Below are 21,526 nucleotides of genomic sequence, written 5' to 3'. Positions count from 1 at the left end.
ACTTCCCAAGCCATCTACTTATTTCCCTTTCATTGTAACTCTGAAGTATGAGTGATGGGGAGAGATTGAGATCTGTGTTTAAAGCCATAAAAGTTTCAGTTGTAAATGTTCCAAAACACAGATGGATTTCTCATTATTCAGACCTGAAATAGGTGTGGATAAATCTGCAGCTGCCTGGGGCACGGATCTATAAGGGACAATTAAAGTCTCACTGGAATCAATGGCATGTGTGACCATGAGTCAGAGTTCTGTACTGGCTGCTTGGATAATTGAACTATGCAGTTTTTTATAGTCAAGTAGAAAAAATATTCCAGTGAGTATTTTGTCATAGGACCTGAAAAATTCAAGTTTGCCAATAGAGTAAGGGTGCTACTAGCCTCTCCAAGAACATCTGTCCCCTAAGATCAGTCAGCACAGACACCAAACACTAACAAATAGTAACAAATCACTTTAAAAATAATCACATAGATCCAAAATCTTCCATACATTTTCAAGAAGACTTTTTATTCCAAAAATAACCACTGAGAATCAGAAAGAAAAGTAAAAATATTTTACAAATATAAAAATTCACATAAAAGTAATATTTTAAATGATGGTTTGTAATACATCTGTGTAAATTACCTCTCAACTTTGGCAAGTGGATATTATAATGTCCATTTATAGCAATGATGAGTAGATATGAAGCAAAACTTCACACAGAATTGCATCATAGTGCTCCATTCCAGAAGTCATTTCCTACTTTAAATATAAATACAAAATATGGGCTTTACAGTTCCACTAAATTCAATCATTTCGTTCCCTTCCCTACTTGCTAAGTTTTGAGCAAACATATTAAAACTGATTGCCTTGATGGAGTCACCTTGTTGGCTCCTTTATCATCTCTAGAAAGATGAGGAGTGAGCCCTTTGTATCTGCTTTCACCTGATTACCACATTACCCACTCAGGAGTACAGTCCTTCCTTTATCCCTTCACTACATGCCTACTATTTAGTCTTGTTAGATTCAAGAGAACTGACACATTTTGATCTTAGTAAAAGTCAGATGTCTTCAATGAGAAGATTAACAAGCCACAAACCTCTGTGTCTTAGAGGAACAATAGTGCTGCGCAGCTTTAAAATTGATTGTTGTGTTTACTCTTAGCACAGAACCATAATTCAAACTAGTAAACCACCCTGTGGTTTTATGGTTATCTGAAATCATAACCATTGTGTTCTTTGCAAATGTAAAAAGTGGAGAAAATATGAACATTGATCATTCAAAAACATGAACTTGCCTGCTGCTTCCTCTGTCTTCTATCCACTGGCCCTTAAGTTTCTCGTCTCTTTGGAGTTTACATTTCAAAGTGAGTAAAACAGAGATATAAGTATAATATAAAAGTATCCCTCTTGCCCACTACAAAGTCAGTGTGTGGTAAGTGAAGGTGACATTATTTTGTTGCCATCCTAACTGATATTACTCAACATGGCTTCTCTGTCTTCATTAATTATGGTGATTAAAATAGCTCACCAGAATCAAGGTATCTGGCATTTCGTAAATACTTAACTTTACTTCAAACATACTTCAAAGCCAGAAGACTTCAGCCTGTTCTTTTACAGTTTAGTTATTGCTCTCTTATTAGGCAACACTCCCTAGAAATACTCTTGTGCCCACATGTAGTGTGCTCCACTCACCAACAAGGATTCCACTGGGAGCTTGGGAGGCCTGTACAGACGTGGCCAGGGCAGTACAAGTCCCTAACATGCCTGCTTGCTTGTACACAATTGGTAGTGGCTGTCTAGATTAGATTTTTGGGAAGGGTCCAGAAGTTGCATCAGTAGAAGGTTGCCATGAGTGGTGATCAGTGTCTCCTGAGTTTGGGTCTATGTGTGGGAACTGCTGTTATGGCATTTGGGTGTAGATGTCTGCCCAAAGCCACCTCCCTGAGATAACATGGCAAAGGCTCCACAGTCTGGCAAACACACTGCATAATAAAAGGCTGCCGTGGAACATGGAATATTTGCTATGGATCACACTCTGGATGGTTCTGGAATCTGTATCTTTGAGTCAACATCCCAATAACCTTTACTGTTTGGCAACTAGAAAACATTTTCAAACAGGACTGCCTTCAGCTTTATTAGCATGCTTCTAATTATAACTCACAGTAACATGGTTGTATGTAGAGCCCTCTGGATCATTTTTATGATATGCAGTGCCCATCAAGGAAAGAGGAAAATGCATCAGTACCTCTCTGGAATCAAGGAACCATTGTGACATCTGCTTAAGCCATCACCTTCATCCTTAGTACAAAAATCCATACCACATAATTAATATTTGGTGCATGTGTTTTCTCTCCTTTTCTTCTGTGTCACATACAAAATAGAACTGTATAAACTGCTATCCCCCTTCTGTAGGATTATTTCTCCTACTGTCAAGCCTAAAAACCATTCCCTGATAATAAGCCTGGGCACTCCACGCTTCTTGCATAGACTGATTACTCTGCCTATAGTGAATATCTAGATTTGTTTCAGTTTATCTGAAATATCAAAGTACATGAATTCCAAGCAGCTCAACTGTTTTCTTAAATGATTTCTGTTTTATGAATAACAAAGGTTTTTAAAAAGTTATTCAGTAAACAGGAAGAAAAAGAATTGATTTGGGTGACATATAATGCAATTGAAGGTTTCCTCACTGTAGAATCCTCTTTCAAAGAAATTTTTGAAATTGATTATGTTCTTCTTTTGAAAGAAAAATATTGGCTTTGAGTATATTATATCTCTTGTGGGGTTATTTTCTTATCTTTTCATAGTCTGAGACTATAAATATAATACAAATTCCTCACTAGTAGGTGAATTTATTTCTAAAATAGCTAATGTCTAATGCCTTTCACTTCAGTTTGACTTGTATTTAATACAAAAAGAAGATAAGTAAACACCTAGGACATTTCCTATCAACATGCCCAGGGACCCATAGACATATTTTGTAACAGTACCTTAAAGATTCAGGTTAACATCCATGTAAAAAAAAAAAAATACTCTACTGCCTGAGGGTATTTTAAAAATTCCAACAATAAGAGACCAGTTTACAAAAGTATATATACAATGATTCGCTCCACTGCCAGTGACTACTGCTTTCTTAGGAGAGAGCTGAAGAGAAGCAGTGTTCTAGAATGTTATTGCATGAAGAAACAAAATATATACTCAGGCCATCTACAGGAATCTTGCTCAGAAAGCCTAAATCGAAGTGAGACACTATAAACCAACCTTGTCAGGGTCCTCATTCCTTGCCTATCACACAACTCAAGGAACCATTTCCTGGTTCTTGTGTTGTGGAAACTGGCATTCAGATGTAAAAGAATTGAGCTGCAGAGGCAGCTGGGACTGCCTAGAAATGACAGGCAGTTTCCACTCTAGTAGGCAAGCAGGGTGCTTTGGGAAGAGCTGCAGCAGAGCTAGTGTTAGACAGTCAGCAGAGGCCTTGTCTCTGGCTCCTAGTTTCCTGACAGAAAGGCTGCATCTGTGACAAAGGCACCTTAATGGGCCATGGAAAATGCCAGAATTAAGTATTTCTCTCTACCTTTATGTATGACCTTTTGGAATGAATTTAAAGCATGTACTGGCTCCATCAGCTGGCAGCAAACACTAGTCTCCATGTCTCTACCTCCTTCCGTTCTCAGAGGCTGTCCTGTTATTAAACACAGTCCACAAACTCAGAGGTAGGACGTCCTCAAAGTCTTTCACTTTGATGATGCTCACTTGATTTTTCTCTCAATCACAGACTTGATTCCATGTCATCTAGAAAGGGATCCTTGGTCCTGACACTATGGCTGATTCCATGACAATCTAATAATCATAATGGACATAGAGTAACTAGTGGGTGGTACAGAATATCTACAAAGGGAAAATTCGCTCTAGGTGATCAGAGATGAGCATCTTATCATTACTCAGATACAACAGACACTAGTGAGTTATTTTAGAATTTTCTTTTTTTATTATTTTCTTACTTTTTACATATACATTTATATTATTACACAGATATACAGTAAACTATCTATAGCAAGAAGAACTATGAAACAATCAGGAATTATATAAATGTTAACTTATTAGTGTTTTGGCTATTTGTATTTGGCAGCCTTGAAGAAAACATCTACCTTGGTGTGTCTAAAATTCTGAATGTAAGTCAATATCTACCATACCTCATTATTATCAACTTAAAACACCTATCTAGACCTAAAAACATCTTAAATCTAAACAACTATATTTAATTGTAAAACTGAACAATCTGTCCTTCAACCCCACCAGAGACTTGAGAAGGAATAAAATTAATTACCTGAGTATAAAGGCAGTGCAGGTTAGAAGCTACCAAAAAGAGAAGATGACAGAGAGAGTTTGCTACTTGAGAAATCACTCAAAACTCTCTATAACATTAGATCATCATCTTCAGCCTTATGGCCCAATATATCTCACAGACATACTTGTGAGGCAGGAAGTATTGAGAACTTGCTTGTCCTGTCTTGGTAGAGTGTGGCCATCTACTTTGCCTGGTTCCATGTTTGCCCTTTTTTTTTTTGGAGGCACAATTCTGTCTGTGGTAGAAACAAGAACATTTTGTCCAGTGACTTGTTTGCTATATTTGAAGCCATCTCCATAAGGAGGTTCTTTGATGCTAATCATCTTCTTGATTGGTGTTGCCAGCAGTTAACCTACCTCATTGTCAATGAATGTTAAAATAATAAAAAAAAAATTAAATGCCGTATTATATAAGTCGATGAGGTTTTTGAAGACCTTATCTAACTATTTTACCTTCTCTTTCTACAGAATTATATCTATCTCTTGTACATATGATGTATAGTCTTGTGATAAAAATAGACTAGTAATTGATATGACCAGGATTTGGTCAACTAACAATTAACTTGTATAATTTAACTATCCAAAACAGCCTGCAATAGGACTTTCAAAGTATTGGACATAATCTTAGTATTATTCTATATATTTCTATATTCCCCTTTCTTTCATTTCAATCCCTATCTCCAAACCTAAGAATGGAAGATAAAGGAAAAAAGGGATATCCCTGAGTCCAACCTTATTTTCTCTCTAAATAAGACCAATATATAATCAACCAACATATAATCAACTCCCACAATACTCCTTCCAATGGTTCACCTCATGACTGGCCCTCATCACTCACCTGGTTCATCAGGCACATCCCGCCTGCCTGCCTACCTGCCACATTGCTTCAAATTTCCTCCTCCTTGAAGACACAGGTTCAATCCCAACAATCAAACCAAACATCATGGAAAAGAAATCACCAGTATAGTTTTTTTGTCTAATACTGGTTGAATGATTTTAAGTAGAATGAACTTCTTTGAACTTTAGAGAGTTGTAGCCTTTTAAAAGTTCAGTCATGGAAGCACTAACTTCTAATAATTCAAAATGTGGCCATATCTGGACCTCAGATTTTCAAAAAGGTAACTGAATTAAACAAAAAAGAGGTCAAGGATCATTATAATAGAAACATGGGCGTGACAGACACAAAGAGATACAAGAGATGGGCCTGGAACAGTTTCTTCTCTCAAGTCCCTCAGAAAGAACCATTACAATGGAATGACAAGACACCTTGGACTTCATGCAGCCTTCTGAACCAGTATCTTTCTGTTCTTTAAGCTACCTCATGTGTAGTATTTCAATGGTGACACTAGATATTTTTTAAAAAGTGTTCTTATTTGTGATGTAGGAAAGACAATGTTATGTCCTTTATAACTTGCTGTGCAAACTTAATAAAATCCCTGAAGATCTGAGGTCTGCACCTATGCTTTAATACTTACTTACCTGACTAATAAAATTGAATATAAATTTCAGATCTTAAAGTGACCTACTTAATAATGAAAGCTAAGATAAATTCTTTAACAGTAAATCACCCACAGAAGAGACACTCAGATGTTTCCTGAGGAGAGCAAGTTCCACAGGGACACTCAGTCAACCATTTGGTAACATGAGTCCACAAAAATGAGAGAACTGTAGTACTGTGTGCATGTTAGAAATTTGTTAAATGCTAGTTCAGGGGATATGTGCTGGGAGGGCAATACAGAGTGACCCAGTGGCAATCCGAGGAGAATGGAACTCATCCTACCTTACAAATTCTGTTCAAAATAGAATACAGAAAAAAAAAATTGAAGAGATTAGGAATATGCCTCATCTTCCAAATAAAGTGCATAATTTTCTCTTGGGCTTTGTTTAATCTTGGGTTGTTGGTTCATCAGTCGGTCAATGATTACAAATACAATGGAATGTTGTATCTCTTCTGGGTTTGTGTGATAACTGCACAGGTGGTTCTCATTTGTTCCCTAATGGCCATGTTTCCTGTTCACTTTGTCCTTCATTGGGAATTATGCAAATCTCTGAGAATTCAGTGATGAAATTATGGTCTCTCATTTTAAGCTTGAATCAAATGAAGCCTCAAATATAGTTGTTTCTTCCATAGTATTTTATATTTAAAATACCATTAGCATTTACAGATCATTCTCTTTGACTTCTACATCACATGGAAATATAGTCTCTGTACTTACAGGAATTGGGACTTAGAAACAACATCTGCATATTCTCACAAGTTTCAATGAAATGGATCCTTAGGTTGGGGGAACAGTGATCTTTTAATGAGAGTCGCAAACATTCATGTAGAAGAATCTGCATGTGTGCATCCCACACAGTTCTACAAATAGTGATTCAATAACAATCTTCAACATCCTTGAGCCGCCTGAAGGAGGTCCACAGATCACAGAGGTACATTACAGCTACACAGAGAAGCACTGAGAAGCAAGTATGCTGGCATTCATTTTTGTCAGGGCAAGCAGGGTTACCTGTGTCACTCCGATGGTAAAGTAATCAAATGGGAAAACATAAAAAGTGAATTAAAATATTTTCAGAAATATTCTTTGAAATTATATTATATATAAACATTCTGGGGCCATGAAGTCATCATATCCTGTTATCAAAAGACCCATCTCTGCTCCAGTAATGCTCTCTACTACATTCTAATTGGAGCCTAAAACTCCTTCAGTCAGAATCTATAACTCATATTGATCTGCAAGACATAGTACAGTACATAGTAATAAAATAACCATCTCTACATATATGTGAAATTTGACTTGGAGTGAACTGTTTATATATTGTGAAATTTGTTATGTGTTATTTATATTTTCACTCGGATTTTTATAGAATCACACTGCAGTTTTCCCATATAACATAAGCATCAGCTCAGTGAAGTAGTACAGTATTGTATGAAGGGTCAGGAGATATAGGATTGTACACTCAATTAAGGACTTCACAAGGTGTGTAGCATAGATATGTATACCCCAGCTTAAGTAGGAGGTTGCCTCAGCATTGCTGTGCTGGCTCCTAAGTCAGCAACCCCTTAGCTTCACTTTCCCCACCCAAAGAAAGTCATCTATGCTTGCATCATGTCTGATGCGTACCTGGTAGTGACTCATAAGATAATAATTATGAAGAGCTAAGAGTACTTTTGAAAAGAGTACAGGTAGTTCAGATGGAAGGAACCAGAAGGAGGAAACACACACAGAAAAGAATAAAGAGGTAGTCAATCACATGTCAGAAAGAGAACAGCAAAGTGAAATGTATTTAGCTGAGTTACTAAAGATACAGAGCATAAATACCAACCATGGCACATAACCGCTCAACATGCATCATACCAAAAATCTGTAAGGAGAGTTATAACCATTGGTGTCTTCATATCTTTTTAAGAAGTTCAAGGTATTATTATATTGGTATTCTGACCTTTACTTATTGGCTTCATTAAATGTTACTAAAAAGGAATTGTGATTACTTTTTAATGGTTTCAAATTAAAGATAGTCTGATTCCTAGCCAGAGTGATTCATAAAGTTAATGCCTAAATTTTAATTCTTTAGTTTATTGAAATTATACATAGCCTAATACTCTAATCTATCTGTAAAAGCTAAGGCTCAGGATAAAACCACGGCCTGGTGAGTAGACTTGCCTTCTCAAGTTTCTGAAAATTCGTGTTAATAATAAGGAAGTTGCTAAAATATTCTAATAGAAATAGGAACATTTCCCGGATAGTTTTTTTCTTTAATTTGGTGAGACTTTCCTACATTTGTACATATTAACACTGTTTCCACATCCCTTTCTCCCCATCCAACTGTTTGTTTTCTAAGAAGAGTGGCTCAGAATGGGAGGGAAGGGGGGAAGGAATTGGGAGAAATAGAGGGAAGGAAAATGGTAATCAACATCTAATATATGAAAAAAATCTGTTTCAATAAAAATGATCCTTTATCCTATAAGAAAAGTTTGAAATAGACTCACAATATAATAAGTGGTTTGCCTTTGTGAATCTTGTCTCAAGTGCTTAGGGACGAAGTGGCAAAAAGTTTTGTATAGAAATATAAACTAGATATATTTAAGGAATAGGGGATGATCTACATATAAGATTAATTTCTTGTTTATCTTCCATACAAAACTAAAGGTAACTTTATGCAAAATCTTTGTTTAGCTACATTGTGACAATGAGATATAACAGGAATGTTACTGTGACTGTACTTAGATATCAGATTTTCAAGCTATCCATGTTGCCTGCATATAAAGTTTGGGCTTTGTTATAAAACATCTCATTTTCAAAAGGTATTTCTGTGATCTACAGTACTATGAGAATTGCATGAGTTAAAACTTACTATTTCAAATTCCACCTACAAACAAGTCCTTACATGGCTGTTGCAAAATGCTGTGAATGTAACAGCTTTTCATTTTTTGACTGTGAACTAAGTCATAATTTTCTTCTTTTAATATGGTCTCACATACACAGATAAGTGAAGGAAATGGTTTAATGATTACAAAACTCTTAAAACCCTGGCATGAATGTTAACTGTAGAAGAACTGTCTATTCAACATACTTGCCACTCACATATTACAAAATTAGATGGCTTATGGTATATAAATTTCTTCAGTCTTTTATGAACAAATGACATTATCTAATATTAAATATAGAAATGAAGTAGAAATATGCATGACAAATTTCATTTATAGACATATAATGGAAAGAAGTTTACAATAAAACTTGCATATGCTTGTTTGAAAAAAATGATGGCTAGAAACCGAGGCTCAAGAAACCATCACCCCTTGATCAAAGCCAAAAAAAAAGAAAAAAAGAAAGAAAAAATTGGACCAAGGCCACCTATCTGGTTTCCTGATAAGACTTAATGTCTTTGCATGTTCAAGGTCATTAGAAATATATCTTCAAGAAAACAATAAGAGGATCTTACTATAAAGTTTAACAATGTAATAGTTTCAATTGTCAACTTGGCACAATCTAGACTCGCCTACAGAGTCCCAATGTGGAATTATCTAGATTAAACTGGCCTATAAGCATGCCTATGGGGACTTATTTTGATTATGCTAATTGAGGTGGAAGATTTATCCAGGGTGGGTAGCTTCATTCCCTAAATAGGCTATTTTGGCTTATGTAAGGCTTAGGAGTATATGCAGAAGAGACAGAAAGACTGTAAGAGCCAGGTGATGGATGACTCCAAGGAAATTGTGTCTTCCAGATAAAACAGAAGTAATGGACAAATGAACTCATGGAGACTGGGACAGCACACACAAGTACTGCATAGGTTCAAGCCAGACAAAATCTCAGCACTGAAAAGGGAAGCCCTTTCAAAACTCCATCCATTACCACAAAATTATTTGCAATTAATACTTGCTGGCAAAGTGAAAACTCAGATTTCTACAACAGAGTCTCACTGGGTATATCAACTATACTCCAGGCAAGTTTCCATTCCAAGAGTACTTGGCCAATGTAAAACAAAGTCAATATTGTTTGTTATTATTATTTTTGAGAGGGCATGTTATTTTATTTTGACATGGTTTTGTCTTATTGTCATTTCATGGTACCATGTCAACATGTTGATTACTTTGATTTTCTTTTTCTTTCCTTTTTTTTTTTTTTTTTTTGAGATAATAAGTACGTGAAATTGGGTAGGTAGGAAGAAGGAGAGGATCTGAGAGAAGTTGGGAGAGGGGAAAATATGATCAAATTGTAGTGTTTGAAAAAATTCTTCACAACATCTCTCTTTTATTAACATAGATACAGAGTTTGAAGAGTCTACTGCTTATGGTGTGCATTGGAGAGGGGTAGTCTTATATGGTGAGCATATTTCAAAAATCTATATTTTAACTGGAAAAGTGAAAGTAAAAGTTGGGGGTTATTTTTTTTAATTCATTTATTCAGATTACATCTCAATTATTTTCCCTTTGCTTGTCTCCTCCCGCTCCTCCCTCCCTCTTTCTTTCACCCTATTCCCATCCCCTAGGTCTGTGACAGAAAGGAACCTCCTCCCCCACCATATGGTCACAGCCTATCAAGTCTCATCTTGGTAGCTTTCCTATTCTTTCTCTGAGTGCTACCAGGCCTCCCCACCAAGGGAAGTGGTCAAATATGTGGTACCAGAGTTCATGTCAGAGTCAGTCCCTGCTCTCCACATGACTGTGGATAATGTCCTGTCCCTTGGCTAGATCTGAGTAGGGGTTCACTATTTACTGCATGTGTTGTCTTTGGTTGATGCAGTAGCTTGAGCAGACATCCCTGGGTCCAGATATGCTTATCATGATGTTCTTCTTGTAGGTTTCTAGGACCTTCTGGGTCCTTGTATTTCCCATTTTTCCATACTTCTCTCACCTAGAGTCCCAATAGGAGGGCCCCACATCTATCCCAATCTCCTGGTAAGTGAAGACTTTCAGGGTACATCCCTGTTAGGCTAGTGTTCAATTTTAAGTGAGTATATACCATGAGAGTCTTTCTGAGTCTGAGTTAACTCACTCAATATGATCATTTCTAGTTCCATCCATTCGCCCACAAGTTTCAGGATTTCCTTGTTTTTAATAGCTGAGTAGTATTCCATACTGTAAATGTACTACAGTTTCTTTATCCATTCTTTGACTGAGGGACATTTAGGTTGTTTCTGGGTTCTGGCTATTATGGGTGGGGGTGGGGTTCTTATACGTCAGAAAATACAGTAATTTTTTATTGTCAAGATACTTATATGTAATATATATTATATATATTGACTATAAGCTGATATGCATCTAATGTGGAGTGGTTAAATTAAACCATTAAACATCTATCGTATCACTTCCCTTTTTGCTATAAGGCACATGAAATTTCTTTTCCTAGCTATCTTAACCTTCTGTGATATATAATTCAACCCTTTTTTACACCTGTGCATCTGAAATTTTGTACATTTTTTATATGCTCCCTCTCTCCTGCTTTCTCAATCTTAGTATCCCAAAGCCACGATTACACTCCCACAATTTTATTTTTTACAACTGTAAAACTGGGATCACATAGCAATTGCCATTCTATGTCTGGCATATTTTTACTTAGCACATCTTTCACGTTTATCTATGCCATCACACATGACAGGTTCACCTTATATTTTTATAGATAGAGATATGCCTTATTTTTAACAATTATCTATTGATGAACACTTGGGCTGATGACTCTGTATTAACACCATTTTGAAAAGTGCTACAGTGGAAATGAGATGGTGGTATAGCATACATTGACTTCATTTCCTTTAGATACACATATAGAAGTAGAATAATTGAATCACATATTAGTTCTATCTTTAGTTTTTTGAGGAACTTACATTGTATTTTTCCATAATGCATGTATTAATTTGGAATCCCACAGAGTTTGGAAGTGTTCCATTTCTTTACAATATGGTCATTTATAATGTCCTCTCCGACTGAAGACAGGCAATATCACATTGTGGCTTTAGTTTGTAGTTTCCTAGTAATTAGTGATGTTCAAAAACTTCTTGGCCTTTTAAATTTTCCAGGAAATATCTATTCATGCCTTTGCTCATTTAAAACAGTATCATTCATTTTCTTGTCACCAATCTGTGTTCCTTATATTTTGTATATTAACCACCTCTAGCTATGGTTACTGTTTGCAAATGTTTTTCTCCATCCCAGGACTTTCTGTTGACTATTTTGCTTTATTCTACCAAAGCTTTGAGTTTGACACAATCCAATCTATCATGTTTTGCTTTTGGCATGCACGTGTCCTCAAGATATTCTAAAAAGTCTATATGCTCCAGTCATATTATAGCTTCAGGTTATATATGTAACTCTGTAACCCATTTTAATTGAATTATGTCTTCTGAAAGCCATCTATTTGGGATTAATCTTGCCCAGGATCTTGTCTTCTTCTACTTTAGTTAGTTTCCAGTGAAAGCATGCCTGGCCCTATTTGGTACTTGGCTTTTGAGAACTCAGCTTTGTTCCACTAGAAGACTCCTGAAACAGCCTTAATGCTTATTACATTGAGTTGTGCTGAACTTCAAATAAGACGACTTAAAGTAAGGCAGAATAAAACCTAGCTGTTATTCATGATTTTCTATACCACATACAGCTTCAGTGTTCACAGAAATATATTTAAATGTGAGTAGAAATTCTATTTAGATGTGTATCTTGTGCTTTTGCATTGATATCTCATAAAGACTGACTTTCTATTCTCCTTTCACCTTGGTGTCAGTTAAAAATGACTGTCTTACTCAGAGAATTGCCTTAAGTCACCTCTGCAGTCCAATGTAACTTTATCAAGTGTATCAAAGAGATCTTAACAGAGAACTGAGGAAACTCATCAACAAGAGATGACAGAAAGCAGCTATGACTCATTGTCATCTTGAGGGAGACAATGCAGCTTCAACAATCCTTATAAGAAAAGTTACTCAAAATCTCTTGCTGGTCAAGTGGTCTGATTAAAAAGTTTCAAGCACAGAATAAAAAGCAAAACTTTTCTATTTTCTCTTTAACAGTTTCCTAAAACTGCAAGAATAATGAGGCAAGGCTTAGGAGATGGCTCAACAGTAAGATTAAGGTGCTTGCTGCTTAGTCTGACAACCTGAGTGTGATCCCTGGGACACACATGTTCGCAAGACAAAACTGATTCTCACAAGCTCTCCTCTAACATCCATGTCCCCAGACCCATAAAAATGAGTGAAGTAAATGCCACAAAAATAGAAGAACAATGATATGAAATTATTGTGAGAGACATCTTAGAAATTCTCTCAGATGAATAACTTCTTTAAAAACACTCAAGGATAAATCCTATTTCCAAAAAACAAAAATGATTAGATGAGCTGTCAAGAATCCACCTTCAGACTGCTAGGCCACCTATCACTCTGCTTATATGTGCTGAATTACCCATGTCTAAATGTTTTACACAAATAATAAGAAAGCCCATCTTGAGTTATTTATGGACATTTTCCCCTCAGTTCTAAAGAGCAAGGGCCATCCAGTCATCACAGTTGCTTATTTTCTTCTTAGAAAATTGTTCCAAGCCTCGTCATTGGCATGCCTGAGTAGTATAAGACAAGAGTTTTATTCAAAAGCTGTAAACCTGCTTTTATGTTTGAAACATCCATTGCATACTTCCAAAGCCAGCTTGCTAAAAGTGCAATCAAAATGTCAGCGTAGGGTCACCAGCGTAGTCGTGGTGAATTTGTAATTATATAGATTAATGCCCTGTATAAGGGTTGTTGGAAAAAGAAAACATGATTTTGCTTCCAGTTCACCTTATAGCAAATAAATAAAATATAGTTATGAAAATAGCTATTTATAAGTATGGTTTACTGAGGAGGTTTTGTGTTGACCTGTGGTTTTCAGACAAGATATCAAGAAAGAAAACACATGACTCCTATAGTGTGACCAACTCACGGGCCTAATCCAATACCATGTAGAGCCCTTGGTCTATTCTGCATCACTTGTATATTGTCCTTTTATGAAACCAGTATTATTAGCTTAATGATGTATAGACAGACTTTATGAATTAACTGAGCAGTAACAGAAATTTTAAGTGAGAAGTAATATCAAAGAACAAGATACAAAGAAGAGAGAAATTGCTTCATGCTCTTGCTTTTCCACCTCCTAGGGTAACCATATGCTTATTCTGAATGTTGGCCTTTCATCCATCATTTCATGTCACATGTCTATGTATGTGTACATAAAAGTGTATGCACATGTGTGGGTGTATATGCATGTGTGTGTATTCCAGACGTCGACATTGCGTTTCTGCATCAGTCATTTTCCATCTTAGTTCTTTGAGACAGGATCTTTTGCCGAGGATAGAGTTCACTGATTCAGAAGGCATAGCTCTTCCTGCCTTACCCCAGCTACCGAAGCTACTGACACTCAGACCTGGCTTTTAACCATACCTCTGGGGATTTGGACTCTGTTCTTTATGCTTGTGCCACAAGAACTTTATTCACTGAGCCCTTCTCCTAGACCCTGAACATAGTTCTATATGAGATAAGCACTTCAGATCAAAGACCATAGATCCAGGGTGGCTATCTGTTCTTTGTTTTTGTTTTGTTGTTGTTTTTGTTTTGTTTGGTTTGGTTTCTTTGGTTCTTTGAGAAAAGATATCTTTCTGTTAGCCTTGCCTTTCCTGGACTTGCTTTGTAGACCAGGCTGGCCTCAAACTCACAGCGATCCTCCTGCCTCTGCCTCCCTCGTGCTGGGATTAAAGATGTGTGCCACCATGCCCAGCCCTGTTTTTTTTTTTTTAATACTTATTTTCTTTTATAATTTATTTACTTTACATATCAATTGTAATCCCCTCTCTCTTATCTTCCTGTTCCCTTTCTCCTCCCTGTTCAGCTCTATTCCTCTCTTCTAGACCTCTGACCAGTGGGGTCCTCCTCCACAGTCTGACCACAGCCTTTCAGGTGTCATCTGGATACCCTGCATCCCTTTCCTATGTGTACCCACCAGGCTTCTCTGCCAAGAGGCAATGATCGAATCTTGGACACCAAAGTCCTTGTCAGAGGCACACTGCCTTCCACTCTCCCCTCCCCTTCTCCAGGTGGAGAATGGGCTGTTCATAGGCTACATCTCAACAGGGGGTCCAGGTTCTCTGCTTTCAACATCCTTGGTTGGTGCATCAATTTGCCCAAGGCCCCCCTGGGTCCAGATCTGCCAGCCTTGATAGTCTTCTGTGGAGCTTCTGACACTCCACCCCGACTCCAGTCCTTGCATCCTACATCTCTTCCATACAACTCTCAGTTCTTAAAAGAGTGTCCGGCTTTGAGTCTCAGTATCTGTCCCCAAAACATGGAATGCCTCATGAATTTGTGTGTCATCCTTGCACAGAGGGTATGCTAATCTTTTCTGCATCCAATTTTAGTATATGTGCTGCTGAAGCGATCATGGCTATCTACTTTGTGCCTGGATTCAGTGAAACACTGAGAACATATAGGAATGTGAGGAGACAAAAGCAAAAATGTGAAAGTAGATTCTATGTGGCTACGGTATAGAAAATCCCTTCCCACTCGAAGATGAGGGAAAACTCTTTAGAAGGAGGGTTTTCAGTGATGTACCTCTTAGAGGGTGTGTTGGGCAATTTCTTTAAGGTCAGTGCTAATATAGAAAGATGGAAAATGGAAATGATAGGTTTAGGTTTTATAGGTTGATTTGCAAAAAGACACTTGGAATTTTACAACCCCAAGCCCAAATTCATTTTCTAGAAAAAAAAAAAATCTAGGGTCTATGACTTGCTTTAAGGGAGAATGGACATCAGAAAAAGAAACAGGACATCAGTCACATTTCACATGTTAAGAACTAATTTCTTAAAATGTCTTCTGAGGTCTTCTGATGCCTAACTTTAGGGTGACTAAGCAATGAGAGTGGGTTTGGATATAAGAGCACAGATGGAGCACATGTTTTACACTTTTGACCTGAGCCTCATTCAATTTCCACATCCATAAAAGGTAGGTAGACATCTAGTTCATATGATTCTTGGGAAACGTGAATGAGACATTTTGTACAACTATTCACCATGCACACAACTGCCAGCCAAAAGATCAACAAAGGCCTTCACATCTCTAGCCAAATGTTCTAGGTATTGTCATGTTTACAGCCTCAGAGCGAAGTACATACTAACCCTTCAAGAACATCTTTGGAATTGTCTCATAGAAAATATACATGAACTAAATGGCATCTGGATTACCGCTTTCCATAGACATGCCAACTTCCCCTTCCTGTGATGTGCTGCCCAGGTGTGGTCCTGCTGGAGATGTCAACATGATCGCTTCTTTCTCTCACGCTGCATTGTGACCTGTGTAGGCTGTTGCTATATGAATGAGTCACAGCTGACTGAACAGCCGAAGAATCAGTCCAGGAATCGGTCTCATCAAGGCTGTGCACTCAGATTTAATGGTCTCCATAAAAATTCATTCCACTGATGAAGTGCAAAGTGACTTTCCTAAAGAAGCAGCCAGAAGCTCCTTCCTCCAGTCACAAGCGCTCATCAACAATCAAAGGAGAAAGTTCCAGCTCCCATGTTATGTCATTATCCTCACAGAATCTATTTGCTGTTATTGAGAGTTGATATTTCAATGCTCCATTATTTTGATTTTAAATTCAAACTTGCTATAGAAAGAGCAATTTGGCATTGCTTATAAGACAGGCCTAAGAAAAAGCTAAATTTTCCCTCCAGTCATTCTGCAGTGTGCAGGGACCTACAAACAGCCATCCTGTCTTTAGCATCAGAAGCAGGGCTGGTGCTGGTGTCCTCTACTTGAGCACTGCTGTGGGGGAACCCACCCCAGGTGAGTACTGAAATGGCAGATTAGTGGACTTCAGTTCCTGCAGCCCCTCAAGTTCCTTATCTGTAAGGTTTGTGTTCGCCTAGTGATCAGCATTTTGACAAGTTCCAGCTGATGTTTATTTGTCACCTGGAGAACAGTTGTAAAGGAAAGGAGCCGGACCACATTTGGGGTCTTTCCTTACAAATGTGGGCTTAATACTCTCTAGTTTTCCTCTAGCTGGGATCTCAGCTGGAATGGTGACATAGCTTCGGAGGGGCAAGTGGCAGCACATGACTGAAAGTCCTCCATGGGAAAGGAAAACTCATGGAAGCCAGGTCCCTGTAGCAACTCAATTTAGCTTTTGACATCAGTATTCTGGAACTCCTGGAAGATTAAAACAGAGTCGTACCAGGAAGTCAGCAGAGTGTGGAGGACTCGGGCAGGGGAGGGCACTACTTTCCAGTCAAGTTGCCCCGCACTGACAACACTGAAAGAATCAGCACAAACACAGAATGGTGGTTCTGGAACACCGCAACACTGCTGGAGCCCTGTGGGGGAAAATGAGAGCCTGAGGCAAAGTCCTTCCACAGGTCAGAGCCAGAACCTCCAAAATCAAGGCTGAAAGTCAGTCTGTAGTTCCTTGAACCCATAGTCAAAATATCAGTACTCCTTTGCCATATACAAGGTAGCAAGATCCCTGTAGTAAAGAAACCACATTTTAAAGTGACTCCTATTTCCATTGCACAAACCTAATGCTTTGGCACTCATCTTCATACATGGACCTGGTTGTGCCATGTCTCAACTTAAAATTTAACTGTAGAGTGTTCTCTACAGAGCCGTGCCCATATTCCAGCTTCTACATGTACAAGGTGATGCCTCAGCCCCTTGCTGCTCAGCTATCCCAGGGCCAGCAAGAGCATCCCCTGTGAACCTTCTAGAAGACAGTTGGCCAGGCCTCTCCCTGGGCTCCCTGTGTCCATCACAGTCAGGTAAGAACTGCTCCATTTTAACCACTGTCTTTCTTGAATTCCTTTAGCTATAATCGCATGTCTGCATCATAAATATTGAATGCCGGCCTTGCCTAATATGCCAGGTGCAAAACTACTTTGGAATCATCATTCTGTTCTCAGAAATGTTTATTGCTTTCTATGCTGTTAGCACCAACTAGATCTTTACAGAAAGCCCAGAGAGAACTATCCTCGAAAGTGAGAACGAGAACATGACTCTTGTTCAGTTGAAATAACAGCCATAACCAGAGCCAATGCTCCCCAGGCTCTGCTTATACACCTGGCTCTCAGGCCCTCTGCTGTTCTAAAAGCCTTTCAATGCAACATCGATTCCCTCCAACTGTCAGCAGTGCCTGCTCAGAATTACCTAGGATGACACTTAGAAGAAAGTCAGGCTGTAAATTCTACCAGCTGCTTGAACTTCTAGAATGGAACTGAGTACAGAGTAAAGAACACTGTCAGAAGTATATTAGGTTGCAGTGATGCATCTTGTATACTGTGCTGCCCTTGTGCAGGAAAACATCCTTCTATGCTTCTCCAGGTAACAGAAGTTATGTAATGAAGGGCGTGCATGTGGCAAGGACCATGGGCTCCAGGGAAAACTAGAGCCGGAACTTTCCAATCTCTATATTTTACACAAATGGTGTATATGATTATCAAGGAAAGTGTTGAAGTGAGGTAAGAAGTCTCAGAAATATGAAATACCACCTGAGTGGTGTGTGTGTGTGTCTGTGTGTGCATGTGCGTGTGTATCTGTGCTTGAATATGGATGTGAGTGTGTGCTTGCATATGTGTGTGTGTGTGCATGACATTTATGTGATTTGTGTATTTGGGCATGTATATGTGTGCATGTGTGTGCACCGTACATGTGCATGGTATTTGTGTGTCTGGTGTACTTGTGCATGTATGTGTGTGCATGCATGCGTGTGTGTGCGTGTGTGTGTGTGTGTGTGTGTGTATTAATTCTTTTATTTTTCTCTTTTGGTTGTCTCAGGGTACTGGGTAAATTACAGTTCATACAGGCAGCTTGAGTACCCAACTGACTAGCTTATGGGTACAAGTTAGATAATGACCCAGTGTCAGTGGTTCTCACCCCATCTAACAGTGTGACTTCAAATGATTCAAAGTATCCCTGGGATTTCTTAGAAGTCACAGGTGTTTTTTACCAAGACTCTGTAGTGAGGCCTCAGGTGCTAGTGTTGGAACTCTGCAGCCCTTCTGGATCAAGGTTAGGACTGAAGAGGCCAGGAAGGCAAGGGTCACAATGTCTTTGATGACAGAGGAAGTGCTGTTGGCAGACACTTAGAAAGCTGTTCTTCCAGTTTTGCTCACGGTTAACCATTTTCATTGAATGTACTCTCCTGCACTATGAAACATAAGTTCAGCATGAGGATGCCACCCACATTCAATTCTCTTTTCCCTCTGGTTATGACAAATGGTTTTAATAGACTGGGACTCACTGATCCTGACTCTTACCTTCACTGCAAGCATCCTCTGGGATGGCTATCTGTCTCATGTGCACATATGAATCTGAACTATACTTTGTGACAAATGAGAAGAGTCAGAACAAGTATACTGAACTATGGGAATAATGTTTAGTAGAAAATGAAAGGATTTCAAAACAAAATGCAGCACTCCCTCCCCTTGTCTCCATATCCCAGCCCACAGCTCCTATATAAACACATTGGTACCCAGAACATCCAACACATCCTGAGGTCCATATGCCAGCCCACAGCTCCTATATAAACACACTGGTACCCAGAACATCCAACACATCCTGAGGTCCAGCCCAGATTTCTCAACAGTACCTCTTACCCTCATCTTCATATCCTGACCCACAATTTAAGTAAAAGCCAGAGGCCACACCAGCACCCAGAACCCCAAAGGCCATGCCACCTTCCAGAATCCAGAACCCCAAAGGCAATGCTGCTACATAAAATCCCCAGAGGTCATGCAGGCTTCCAAAACCACAGAAGACCAGAAAGAAAACAGAAACCAAGGAGGAAAATATCTATCCAACAAAGACAACAAAGATCAACTTAGAAATTGGCACATAAACCTATGATTACACCAAACCCAGATGGCTAGAAGCCAACATTAAAAAAGAAACAACAATAGACAGGGAAATATGGCAACACCAGAATCCAACTATTTTAATGCAGCAGGCCCTAGATTTTTTTATTAATTTATTCAGATTACAACTCAATTGTTCTCCCATCACTTGTATCCTCCCATTCCTCCTACCCTCCTACCCCTACCCTATTACCCTCCCGAAGGTCCTTGTCTGAGGGGGATCTCCTCCCCCACTTTATGGTCACAAACTAACAAGTCTCATCTTGGTAGTCTGCCTATTCTTTCTTTGAGTGCCACCAGGGCTTCTCACCAAGGGGAGGTCATCAAATATGGGGCAACAGAGCTCCTGTCAGAGTTTGTGCCTTGTCTCCACATAACTGTGGAGGATGTGCTGTCCATTGGCTAGCTCAGAGTAGGGGTTTGGTGTTTACTACTAGTATTGTCCTTGGTTAGTGTAATAGTTTGAGCAGACACCCCTGGGCCCTGATCTACCCATTACAATGTTCTTCTTGTGGATAGGAGATGGGGAACTAGAAGGATCCAGAGGCCCTGGATATTTTAATACAGCTAAAACACAAGAAAATGTCATTAAAGCCAATTGTATGAATATGATAGGGACCCTGAAAGAAATAAATATCACTTAAAGAAATCCAGGAAAACACAAATCAATAAAGGGAGTAAATAAATAAAGAAAACCAAGAGAGCCAAGAAACTGAAAAACAAGCAAAGAAAATAAATAAAACTGTCCAAGACCTGAAAATGGAAAGAGAAGCAATAAACACACACACACACACACACACACACACACACACACACACACACACACACACACACTAAGGGAATCCTGGAGATAAAGAACTAGGTAAGTAAACAGGAATTAAAAATACAAGCATAACCAATAGAATACAAGAGATGGGAGGGAGAATCTCAGGCATAGAATATACGAGAGAAGAAACTAATACGTCAGTCAAAGAAAATGTTAAATCAAAAAGTTCTGACACAAAACATCCAGGAAATCTGGGACATTATGAAAATACCAAACCCATAAATAATAGAAATAGAAGAAAGAGAAGAATCTCACCTCAAATACCCAGAAATATTTTAGCCAAAAAAATCCTAACCTTAAATAGCACATGTCTATAAAGATACAAGAAGCTTACATAAGACAAAATAGATTGGACCAAAAAAGAAAGTCTCCTATCACATATAACCAAAACACTAAACATACAGAATATTAAAATCTGCAAGGAAAAAAGACCATGTAACATATAAAAGCAGACCTATAAAAATTACATTTGATTTCTCAATGTAGACTCTAAACAGAACGGCATGGACGGATGTCCTGCACACTCTAAGTGACCACAGATGCCAACCCAGACTGCTATACTCAGCAAACCTTTTAATCACCATAGAGTGAGACAACTATATATTTCATGCCAAAGTCAAGTATAACAAGGACCTATCCATAAATCTAGCCACACAGATGGTAATAGATGGAAAACTCTATGCAAATGAGACTGACTTACCCATGAAAGCACAAAAAATAAAAATCTCACAGAAACAAAACAAAAAAAAAAATGTAATGCATGTGTGCACGCATGCATGTGTGCACACACATACTACCACTACCAAACAAAAGGTTGCAGGAATTAAAAGTCATTGGTCATTAATATCTCTCAATATCAATTGTCTCAATTTACCAATAAAGAGATATAGGATAATAGAGTGAATGTGAAAACAAGTCCCATCCATCCGCTGAATAGAAAAACCACACTTCAACATCAAAGGTGTTAAGAATGGAAAAAGATTTTCCAGAAAGTAGACCCAAGCAGCAAGCTGGTGTAGCCATTC

At 38.3% G+C, this 21,526-nt stretch overlaps 1 pseudogene; it reads right to left on the bottom strand.

Moving 5' to 3' along the window:
- Positions 1-15,114: 15,114 nt before the first annotated feature.
- On the bottom strand, positions 15,115-15,213 carry LOC127208290 (uncharacterized; annotated as a pseudogene).
- Positions 15,214-21,526: the final 6,313 nt, after the last annotated feature.

The sequence above is a fragment of the Acomys russatus genome, chromosome 2 (assembly GCF_903995435.1).
Source record: "Acomys russatus chromosome 2, mAcoRus1.1, whole genome shotgun sequence".
Classification (NCBI taxonomy): domain Eukaryota; kingdom Metazoa; phylum Chordata; class Mammalia; order Rodentia; family Muridae; genus Acomys; species Acomys russatus.
This window is presented reverse-complemented; position numbering and strand designations above follow the sequence as displayed.